This window comes from Pyxicephalus adspersus, chromosome 5, assembly GCF_032062135.1.
Source record: "Pyxicephalus adspersus chromosome 5, UCB_Pads_2.0, whole genome shotgun sequence".
Lineage (NCBI taxonomy): Eukaryota > Metazoa > Chordata > Amphibia > Anura > Pyxicephalidae > Pyxicephalus > Pyxicephalus adspersus.
The window spans coordinates 17971301-17983407 of record NC_092862.1 but is presented as its reverse complement, the minus strand read 5'-3'; the positions used below and the strand labels follow the sequence as shown (position 1 = coordinate 17983407).

General features: G+C 37.5%; 1 protein-coding gene across 1 annotated transcript in view; it reads right to left on the bottom strand.

Moving 5' to 3' along the window:
• TMEM74 (transmembrane protein 74) overlaps positions 1-12107 on the bottom strand; it is a 40923-nt gene that overhangs the window by 7875 nt on the left and 20941 nt on the right. The window lies entirely within an intron of this gene.

Genomic DNA, 12107 nt, shown 5'->3' with positions numbered 1-12107 from the left:
TACATACAATTATTAGTTAGATATAGATAATGTATCAAGATGTCACTAACAGATGGATCTTATGGAGTATTACCCATTTGTTTTGTTGGTATCCACATGTGAACCGATTAAGGCTTAGAATGTTTTTAGCTCATTTGTATATATTCTCCTAAGCGATCCAGTTGATCACTAATAGTGTGGTTGTATTGAATTATAGGATTTGAGTAAGCAGATAGTGTGTTGATATCCCAGTTTGCCAGTTATCCAGAGGATGTTGATCCTATAATAATATAGGGGTTAGAGATCGTTTTTAAGCTCCCAGTTTATTGGTGGTGAGGTGTGGTGGTAAGGTGTTAAGATAGGGTGTCCGCAGCACAGCCTCAGGTATAGGATTTTTTTATTTTCTCCAATATTTAGATTTGATTTCTGGAGAAAATTACTAGTAAAATGCACTTGGTGGCACTTTGTTTTTGCCAGCCAGAAAGCAGCCTGGATGAATCCACTTGTTTATTTTCTATTTGCTTGTTGTAAAATCCTTAACATTGCTCTGCCAACTTGCCTACCCCCACCTCCAAACTATCCCTTCACTAATCCTTCCCCAAAATTTACCCACAAAACATTTCCCACAAAACTATTCCCCCACCTCTTTTGTTTAACCCCCTTTATTACACAATAAATCACACAATCATTGTTTAAATGGCCCACAGGGCTTTTAATTTAACGAATAATATTAATAAATAACTTATTAACACTGAATTAAAAATAATAAAACAAAATATTAATAGTAATATATAAATAACCATCACAAAATATATATAAATATTCAACTGAACAAATAATAAATATGTAACATTATAACAAAGATACAAACCAACAATAACAATACAACAAATTCTGAATTATTGCCTACTAGTTGGAGTTCCTCGGAGGTCCACCACTTATAAACCTTGGGATTTGCACCTTACAAAACAATTGCTCCCAGCCGCCCAAACACCCAGCTCGGGAACAAAATAACATTACTTGTGCAGACCCCACCAACAAACTTACCAAACCGTCAAACAAAACCGGGGACTCCATACCTTAGATGGGTCCCCCCAACTTAATTATCACCAAAACAGCACACTGCCCCCGAGGACCTCAACCGCCAAACCCCTCATACTGCATCCCTAAGGACAAAAATTAAGGAAGGTGAGGATGGGAAAACTTTTCCCTTACTGCTGTCTCTTGTGAAAAGAACTCCACTTCCTTTTCCTGACCTTTTTAACTCCTACTGACCCCTCCTATCGTCACCTCCCTCCCCTTCTTCTCACGTTCTTGCTCTAAAAATTAACCCTCTGCTGTCTGCCTGGTCATGCCGGCCTTCCACTATACTCCTTTTCTCGCTCGCTCCAGGCCTAACTAGTTTTTTTTATCTCCTTTACAATCGATTATTCTCCTAGGTTTCTAAAGCTCTATCTGTTTTCTGTTCCTTGTCCAATTTTCAATTTTAGATAGCAGGTAACCATTTTATGTAGTAAAATTATCTTGTATCTTTTAAAAAACATTTAAAAAAAAAAAAGGGGGGAACCCCCCCCCCCCTTTAGTCTTTACTGCCGTGGTAGTAAAGACTGGGAATGCAGAGCCTACTGAAATACATACGTCACGTATCCCAGGAGGCCCTTCCTGCAATGGGACACATGCACAGTGGGATCGGCACTCTTTTTTCCCATTTATACCAGACTACATCACTTGATCTTGTGCTTGCACAGTGTGAGATTGGGTGATGTAATCGGAAGATGAAAGAAGCCGAAAGAAGTTGGTGGTGTCCGGTGCTTCCTCCATGCTAGCATAAAGGTGGATTACAGGACAATGTGTCACCCAATTGAGGACAGCTCCAGAGGGATTGGGGGCTACATGTACAAGTAAAGGTAGGTGTGACTTTTTTTGTTTAGTTCCGCTTTAACATAGCAAACTTTGAAAACAGGAAGAAGACCCACTGGCACAGGCTAAAGGTAAAATAGTGCCATATTGTAAAACTGAGTTATGTTCAAGTTGAAGACCAGATTCATAGTCAGTGTCTGGGCAGGAGCTGAGACTGACATGAAGGTATCTGATTGTAGTTAAAAGCCAAAGTGGATACAGGTAGTTCCTGGGTTACATATGAGATAGGGGCTGTAGGTTTGTTCTTAAATTGACTTTGTATATAAGTCGGAACAGGTACATTATTTTAATAAATGCAATAAGGAAAGATGTTTGTCCCAACATATATTATTAGGCATCGTGGTGTCAGTTACAATATAAAATCCTCACTGTGTGTTAATGACAAACAAAGGAAAAATAAACGTTGAGCCTAGACATTCATTAACTAATGGAGAAGGCTGAGCTTTGATATGTGAAAATAGACAACTGCAGAGTTTGTCTAGGTCATTAAAGAGTTACAACCAAAAGATTTCTTTTGCAAGTCATGCAAATTGCCCCCCTCCCCCCTGTAAAATGAAATCTTGTTGAGTGATATGGATGCTGTACCCTAAATTTATTTCTCTTTTTCCAAAGTACTTACTTCTCCTGCTACCCATGTGACCAAAAATGACTGGATGTACTCTTATTCAGAGAAATCTGAAGCATTTTAGTGTCCCCCCTGTTGCACTTATGTTTTTTCCTGCTGACCCCTACATCTTCCCTGTGTCTTGTAAAAGACAGTTTCTCTTCATCTCAGCAGCCTGAGCAGCAGGAGAGGCAATTCTATTTTTAAATGGAAAAGATAAGTACAAACTTAGAAGGGCTTTAAAATGCCTATGATGGGCATACATAACAAAAGCAACGTTTCCCTGGAACTTTATTATCTCTAGTAAATCTCATGCAGTGGAGAACAGATTGTACTGGGTCACTTTTGGTGGCCATCATCATTTTATATTTTACTTCCCTGTATGAAGTTTTTTAAAGCTTAAAGTTTTTATGAAGGCAAAACTTTTTCTTATACTTCACAATAAAATGGCAATGGTTAGACCATTTGTCAAGGTTGTATTGCTGTCTATGTCCCCGTTGGAGAGATTACCTCTCATTTAGTCCTAGTGTCCATTTCCAAGTCAGAAAGTAAGGAGAAATCCCGAATGTGAATGATGTCATGAGAGCAATGGTTGAGAGGACATCTTCCAATGGAAAAAATGTTCTGGTAATAACTATCTATGATTTACTTCCCTCACTTTTGGGAGATATTCTTTTATATTATAATAGTATTCTATATATCATAATATATTCTAAGATTATAATTATGTTGAATTGTATCAGAATATTGATAAATGTTACTTAAGAAAAGTCAGATTCATAGCATCCCTATAATAGGTATATAAAGTGTTAAAAGTCCTAATATAATCTCACACAAAAATAACCAGAACAGCCCTTTTAAATTTAGCATCCAGCTGCGTCAATCATTAGACATGCACGAGTACCTTAAGATACAAAGCTTATGAGATGCATGTCCAATGTTTCCAGTCTCTGGTACTTAAGCTACGTACACACTTCCAATTATTATCGTTGGAAAACGAACGACGAACGTTCATGCACGATATATACGAACGATCGTATAGCACCGATCCTTCACATAGAGTTTACGACACGATCGTTCGTAGATATTGTACACACAATAGATACGATCGTTTGAGCGATAGAGGAACTATGTGCACGACAGGAAAGTGAACGGACGTTCGTTCATCACGCATGCTCTGAACATGGACGATCAACGAACGACCGTACACACGAACGATGTTCAACGATCGTCGTCCAATCCGATCCGTCGGTCCGGTCGTTCGTTTCCAGCGACTTTCCTCGTTCGTCGGCGTCGTTGGTTACTTTTTTACGAACGATTTTTTGTTCGTTCGTCGTTCGATTGGAACGATAAAAATTGGAAGTGTGTACGCACCTTTAGTGCTTAAGGACTCCATATCCAAACACCATATAAATGAGTATTAGATATTAGACCAGAAAGGATCAACTGTCTTTGCAATGGTGAATTTTGGTCAAAGACTCTTACAGTCTTTTTCTATCCAAGTTAGAAAATCTTTTAAAGTTTCAGGTTTTAAAAGAGATAAAGAATGAAGGTTTCTAGATGAGCACCTATCTGCCTCCATTCAATCATTGCGGCCTCCAACACGCTCTTGAGCATTAGACTTTTTTGGATTGGTGATACAGGACACCGGTGGTGCAGGGGTCACTGAGAGAGGGTCACCGGGAGGCTGTGGGCTGCTCCAATCCCGGGCTTGCATCATCAAGGGGCTTTCCTCTAACGTATAAAAAGTGCTCAATTGAACACATGTACAGTGAGATCAGCACTCATTTTTTTTACATTTGAAGGAAGACATGTCACCCAATCTCATGTCTGTGCAGTACAAGTGGTGTGAGGAAGAACTAGGAAGACAAACAAGGAATAAAGATAGTGGCACTGGATGGAACGGCGAGCCCCAGAACCAAGAAGGAATCCGGGACATCCAAGAATACGCTGGGCTCAGTTTGTGGATGGATCATGGACATTTGACAAATAAGTGAAATTTTTGTAGCTACCAATTAAAATAAACTGTACTGATTTGACTTTGAGTAAATTATGCTTGGCTGCACATAACAAATATAGGATAAGAATTTGCTAATACTGTTAAACACAATTTCTAGAATCAGACAAATGACTGCATTGTCGTTGTCCAGCCCATTATCTGGAGTGATCCAAGTAAAGTACAGAAGAATCCATAAATATGTTTCAATTAGGGCAGAGAAAGTGGCTAATTAGAAATCCTAAAAATCATTTAAAACTTATATTATGCCCTGCAGACAAGGGTAAGAGAATCGTGAAACTTGGTCTCAGATTATGACAAGTGAAGGTTTATGATTAATAATAAGTGATAAAACAACAAATGTATAAAGATACTAATCCAGCCAGGTTATATATCAATGATTTCAAGATGCATTGGGATGGGGGCAAGAAGATGGACAAAAGGTGAGTAAAAAATTATATAATATTTACAATTTTTCACAATAGAAGAACAGAGAAGAAGCTGGGGTTCTTGCTGTCACCTGAAAACTCCTTCCGCAGCAGTGCCCTAATGCAAACTACCCCTGAATATCCAGGATCCCTCTTCCATTTTAAGGAAACTTTGTTCATACTAATATGTTCATACCCATATGGTCACCAAATAATAACAAATAATAGAAATGGTCACCAAATAATAACATTCTCAACAAATTCCCTGAGGAAGCCACATGGCGAAATGTGTTGGGACACTGAACATTAACCTGGCCATTATTTGTTAAAGTAATTAGGGATCCAAAATGTATAGTCTATTGGTCTTCTACCTCAAAGAATAATAATGGGGATGACCACCTGCAACCATTGCATAAACCACTGATTGATTTTGCTATATGAATCACTTGAATGTTAATATAAGCAATTACTTTCTAAAAACACCAGCTTCTTCTTTGTTCTTCCTTTGTGAAAACTCCTGTATGTTATCAACTAATTGAGGAAGCAGTACTCATAACTAATTATGAGTAAGATTGTTATTCCTTTCCTACAAATGTCTAGTATTTAATTTGAATTTAATGGCACCGTGGTGCTATGCACCACAAATACATATAAGCCCCCAGTCAAACCCAAAGAAATTTAAATAGGTCCATAAATTCAAAGCTGGGTTTTAATTTGGTAATATATTATCACTTCTGACTCCTTCTTTCACATCCTATTAAAATGCTAATGAATTTACTTCATAAATTATTTCCATTTTTATTACATACCATATATATATTCAAATATAAACCAGGGCACCTACTTTTTAAAAAAAATCCAGGAAAATTGCATTGACTTAGGAATAAACTTAAGGTGCAAATTGAAGCCATGACTGCTAACATTCAAAACGGTAATTAACCAATAAGTCAATAAAATGAAAGTAAATAAATACACCATGGTGAGTTCCTATTAAAACATTTACTTATGACAGTGAAAAAAAGTTAAAATCATATGTGCTCACTCTGTTTATGTTTTACCCTACTTTTTACAGGTTGTTAGTATATAAGTATATTTTTTTTAACTTTTGAGTTGGTTATAATGGATCACTTGGTCTTAAATGATCTTTTGTGCATTATTGTTGACCACCAGTAGATGGTGCTGTGTCCTCATATAAAGCATATAACAAACACTACTAATGTCTCAGGCAGCAATAGTTTTTATACACTTTACATGAGGACACAGCAACATCTAGTGATGTAACCTAAGTAGAAACCAAAATCATTTTTAATATAAAAAAGGTAAAAAACATCTTGGTTTATATGGGATAGAAATATAAATATTATGCCCCGCAGACAAGGGTAAGAGAATCGTGAAAACTTGAAAATATAACAATTTAAAGGAGCAGGCCAGGGACAGTAAGGTTGAAGAGGAAAGGGGTTGATGGTGTTGCTTGTAAAGAAATAGGGCAAACTTAATCTGCTGCATTTATACTGTGACTGTCAAAAGCTGAAACCGTAAGGGTAACTTCATTTAGATATAGGAGGGGAGCCTATGCAAGGCTGATGTTTAGCTCCAGCTTCTTGGTCCAAACAGTGCCCATGAACAATAGTAAAATTGTTGCTGTAAAAATAAATTTATCTTTATCTTTTCATACTTGATCTAGGTCAGTGACATAAAATTCTAAAGCCAATGCTCCAATCAACAACAAGTAAGGCAAATAGCATTTTCCAAAAAAACAGTCAGCAATGGCAGCTTCCATGATTTTCTGATGATAGGTTCCCTTTAATTTTTGGGAAAAAATAAGACATTTTCTATCCTTACTGTGTAGTTTCCAGTAACCACCAGTAATCAGCTATGTTGTTTTCAATGATGACAGCACCATGACACACCATTATGTAATACCAATAAATATACAGCTAACAGGCTGCATGCAAATGAATGATAATGTTTCCTGTGTCATTACAGGAATGCTTGCCAAACACTCTCATATTTCCAGAACAAAAACACAGAGGCATTTATTTTAGAGCAGCTGAAGGACGTTTCACATTTTTTTTAACCATTGTGTTGAATAGAAAACTGTAGCAACATAAAATCAAAGTTATAACAAAAATCTTTCTCAAGTGAAACTAAAGTTATTGGTGGCGGTTGGCTTTTTCCATTTTGGCAGGTATGCACAGCAAGCAAACTTGCCGACACACACCATTTTGCAACAGTGACAGGTCCAGGAACCATCCACCAAAGCCAATGGGCTTGATTTATTAAAGATCTCCAATGCTGGAGAGGATACACTTTCAACAGTGAAGCTGGGTGATATAGCAAACCTGAAATGGATCTGGTTGGGGATCCAAAACATTTGCTAGCAAATAGAACAATGACTTTGAAGAAATCCATTCCTGGTTTGCTGGATCACTCAGCTTCACTGATGAAAGTGTATCCTCTCCAGCCTCTCCAGAGAGCTTTAATAAATCAGGCCCATTTTCTCTACTGCCGACTGCCAGTCTTCGGCCATTTGGTGGCTACTAATGATCAAATGCAGGAGTTACATTGCCCCTGGCATTTAGGTCTTTCCTTGGTAGTGCTGGGAATAAATTTTAGACTCTACAAAGCATGTAGTGTATGCCAAAAATCAAAATGCCATCAGCAGCTAGGGAAAGGCTTTTTCTTTGCATGTCTTCTCTACCAAAAACCTCTATGTCCTGGAGACTTTTTGTTTTTTGAGTTTAGTTCAAATTAATTATTGGTTGTTTAGTATAGGCACAATGCAGAGAAATATTCATCGCTTTAGGCAGCAGCTGGAAATCTCTACCCATCTATCTTCAGCCCCAGAAGTTTGGTGGGTTCTCAACTTTATCATGTACAATGCAGGAACCATACAGCAAGGGGGCCGCTTTATGCAACCAGTTGCCATCCTTGGACCCTTGATGGAGAAACCTGCAGGACTAAAGAATATGGCAAGTTTTTCTGAATGACACTCCTGTAGAATAAATGCATGTATATACAGAGGAAGGATCACCTTAATGATATTTATGCTATAGCCAAGCGGATTTCACCTGTAGTAAAAGAAGTCCACCTGTAGTAAAAGTTCAGGTACATAGCTACCATACATAGGTTCATGGTGAATTCCCAAGATCTGCAAAGTATCAAATTGCAAATCTTTGGCTGAAATTGAAATTGGCTGATGTCATAGGTTGCTACCAGAAATAAGAAACAACCCATAACCATTGCCTATGGTCAGCTGCATCACAAGAGACTATGATTGAAGGCATGGATTACGCAGCCTCCTTCAAACAAAATGGCACGCTCACAGCAGCCATATTGTCAATGTGTGTTGGAACATTTATAGAGTTATTGAGGAATAACACTTCTGTGTTGGGAGAGATTCTTTTTAAAATAATGTATTTTTTATTTTGGCATTAGTCCCCATGTGACTTTTAGGCAATGGCAAGCCCGAAAAATAGCCAAAAATTAACAAAAAGATTTGCATTTGATTAACTTTAAAAAATTTGTTGCAAAAACTTCACCCACTATACCTTTCAAAAATTAAAAGCAATTCACTGGATATATTTTTCATTTTGAGTGCATAAATGCAACATAATGAGCATGACTTATTAAAGCGCACAAAGGTTTGCAGGTTCTCCAATAATAGTCTATCATGGGAGTTTTAATAAATCAGGCCCAGAGTGGTATTGTAACACCTACAGATATTCATTTCTTCCTGTAGAGTTAACACTTTTTTCCCCTGACAATGTCTTGATTACCTTTCTTTTTATAAAAGAAATATGCTTTCCGGACTATCAGCCTGATTGTGATAACACAATCATGTAAATTCTTATAATTGTTATTGGCTTGTGCACAAATGTCTGGGATGATATATTATTTTGCGCCAGCCTTTTGAAATTTACAATATTGCAGTCCCATCACTAAGGGGAGAGGAGACTAAGGCTACATACACACGTTTTGTCTCGGGTGAGATTCTAACACGTGTACAGCAGTTGCCCGATGTCGTTTATGGAACCGACGGTGAACAACCGCAATCATTCAATGGAGAATAGCGCAGTGAGGTGCCGCTTGCTTGTTCTCCCTCCTCCCCTCTCCATAGAACAGAACTGTGTTGTGTTTACAGTGTTCATTCGCTCATCTTTCACTCATCTCAAGATTGTTTCCAGCAACAAATATTGAACGTGTGAGAAATGGTTCTACAAGCCTTCAGCAGCGAGATGATATTATCCCAGCCAAGGCAAAATCACTGATCTGTAGCTAAATTTTTAATGAGAGTTACAGCATTAAATATATGTATTGTTGCTATAAATTGTCATTGACACGTTTAACAGTTAAAGTTACCGTCAGGTCTACTTGAAATTTTTTTATTGGCCAACGTACCGCTAACCAACTATAGCAAGTGTTTCTGTAGCCTTTCCTGCATGACGCCTTTCAATGACCATAAAACTCAGTATGTGTTTATTCTTGATATATCCAGCAACAAGAATTCTGTATTGCATATTAAAGAAATGTCAGAAACCCATCAAATAGACTTTGTAAGTCCAAGTTCTGAATTACAAGCCATGCGTGTCTTTCTACCTACTGCACACGGTGTCCTTGCTGCTCCTGTGATTTACAGTACTTGTCAGAAGAGTTTTATGAGGCTTTCAGCCCTTGACAAAATCATCTCTCAAGGATATAAAAACAGGCCAAGTTGTCTCTTCATTACAGGTGGCTGATAAACATAGCAAAAAGAGAGAAAAACCTTCACATCTAACAGTTTAATCACTGTGAAAGCGCCGACTGTTTAAATCAGTGTTTTTACGGGTTTAATTAAATAAAGAGCTGGTACTCTACATAAAACATGAAGCTGACGCTTCCTCCCATACCTAATTAAAGAAAATACCTACAGAAGCTCAGTTCTTTCTTTGACAGCATTTTAACACATAGGCTTTGCTTTGGAGGGCAGACTCTTGTGCTTTGATGACGGCAAAGTTTGCATCATACTTGTCAAAGATCATCACTTAAACCATATGTCCAATGATATATGTTGGGGAAATGCTATTATTAAACTCCCATGTTTCTGTAATGTATTAAACTCTTATCATTAAAATTATAATTGGGTTTTAAAGGCTCACCCAAAACCGATTATCTAGTTTGGTGATATTTTTGTTTTCGGAGCATGCATGTGGGTGTTCATTGCTCAGTTTAGAGGATCCCTGAACAGCACAAACAAATTTACCCTAAGTAAGAATAATGTTAGGGTTATGGGGTGTGTTTAGAGTAAGGAAGGTTTAGTTTTAGGGTTTTAAGGGTGCGATAGTGTTAAGTTACAAGAAGGGTTAGTGTTTTAGATAAAGGGATGGTAGTGTTGGAATTTCAGAAAGGGTAAGTATTAGGGTTACAGGGAAGGTAAGGTGTTACAGGAGGGTTGGTGTTACAGGAAGGATTAGATTTTAGCGATAGCCCCTCTTTAAATTAGATGGAGAGCAGCTCCCATTGCACTCAAGAGCAGCAAATTACACCACAGGTATACGTGTTTGTACAAAGTTGCCCTTGCGGATGTTGTGTGGTTCCGCCGCCAGAAAAGAAGATGTAACTACTCAACTTGTTGCTTTTAGGAAGCTCAATTCACTGCAACCACAGCCATAACCACATGCCCAAAAAGACTCCCAACTGCTCGTATTCAGTTGAATGGGAAAAGTTAGGACTGCGGTTGAGCCAGACAACTACAGTCAACTGCATATGACCTTGCTTCAAATCTGCAAGGAAAAAATCTGACCATCTGCTGCAGCAAAAAGGGCCAGTGACAGAGGCTTTAGGAAAAGAATTCATGTATACGTCTTGACTAGTTTACAAAAGGCACCCAATAAAAGTCTGTTTTTAGGTCATAATAAAAGCGGAATGTTAATAAGAACATTTTTGGAAAGGCTTCTTAAAATAAAACATGCTACCACATTTTGCCAGACAGTTTTGGCCAGAGCAGATTTATAGAATGGTTTATTCAGGACAATTGTATTTGCAGTACAAAAAAAAAACTTTGGTGTCCTATATTGCAACCAGATTGGGGGTAATCTGTGACTGGACCAAAGGAACCTGGAACACAAATCAGAACCCCGTGAGCACAGCATTCAACCAGGTGAAATCACACAAAATTAATTTTTTTGAGTTTGGGTGATTAATGCAGACGTCCTTTAAACATGACATTCTGTATAAAGGCTGAAGATTTTAATGCACATATAAAACCAGCACCACAAACAACCAACTATTTGTTCTTTCTCCATAGTAAATAATGTCTGTACAGGTAAAAGATTAAACTTTGTACATGAAAAAGGCAACATATTGGCTTTGTGGGTGTCTGAAGTTTTGGAACCCTGGGTTTGAAACCCTTAGGTACTACTGTATATCTTCATGAAGTATTCTTGTCTCCCCCTTTACTTTGGTTATTCAGTTTTTTTTCCCCACTAGTTAAAATTATAAAGTAAAAAAATACGTACAACTATGTTTTGTTTTTACCTTGAATATAAAGAATAAAACAAGGAGTCAAATAAAACAAATGACAAAGTAAAAATATATGATAGTTTTTTGAAAAGATAATTCTGCATTCCAGTTTATAGAAGTAACAACTATGTTAATGCATTAACCAGAACCAACAGTGCTCAGAAGAAGATATCATTAAGGTGTTTGAGCAACTTATGAACAACTTATGTGAAGACAATGGTTGACCATAGAATGAAGGACACCAGGATAAGAAATCATGTAAACATCTTCACCACCAACTGACCATTCTGGACAATCTGTTGCTGAGAAGACATTTGAATTCTGCACTATGATCTGCTAACCTATTCCACCCTACTAGAATCAGAATGCATTTTGTTCAGATTGAGATCTGACTTTTGTATTCACACTGTACACCTAATAAATAATAAATAATTTGGAACCCAGTCATATTGTAAGAGTCCTGATTTGAGAGTCCCCAAAAATTCAAGGCAACAGATAAAGATAATGTTCAAATTCAAACTATTGTTCAATGTTTTATTTACCATTCCATTATTTGGTCTTAAAAAGTTGTCTCTTAAACAAATGTCCCAACTAAAGGATTCCCCTTCCAATCCTGTTCTGCACTAGGAAACTTACACCTTCGTACGTCTGCTCTTTTAGGGAGAGTGAATCTGGTAAA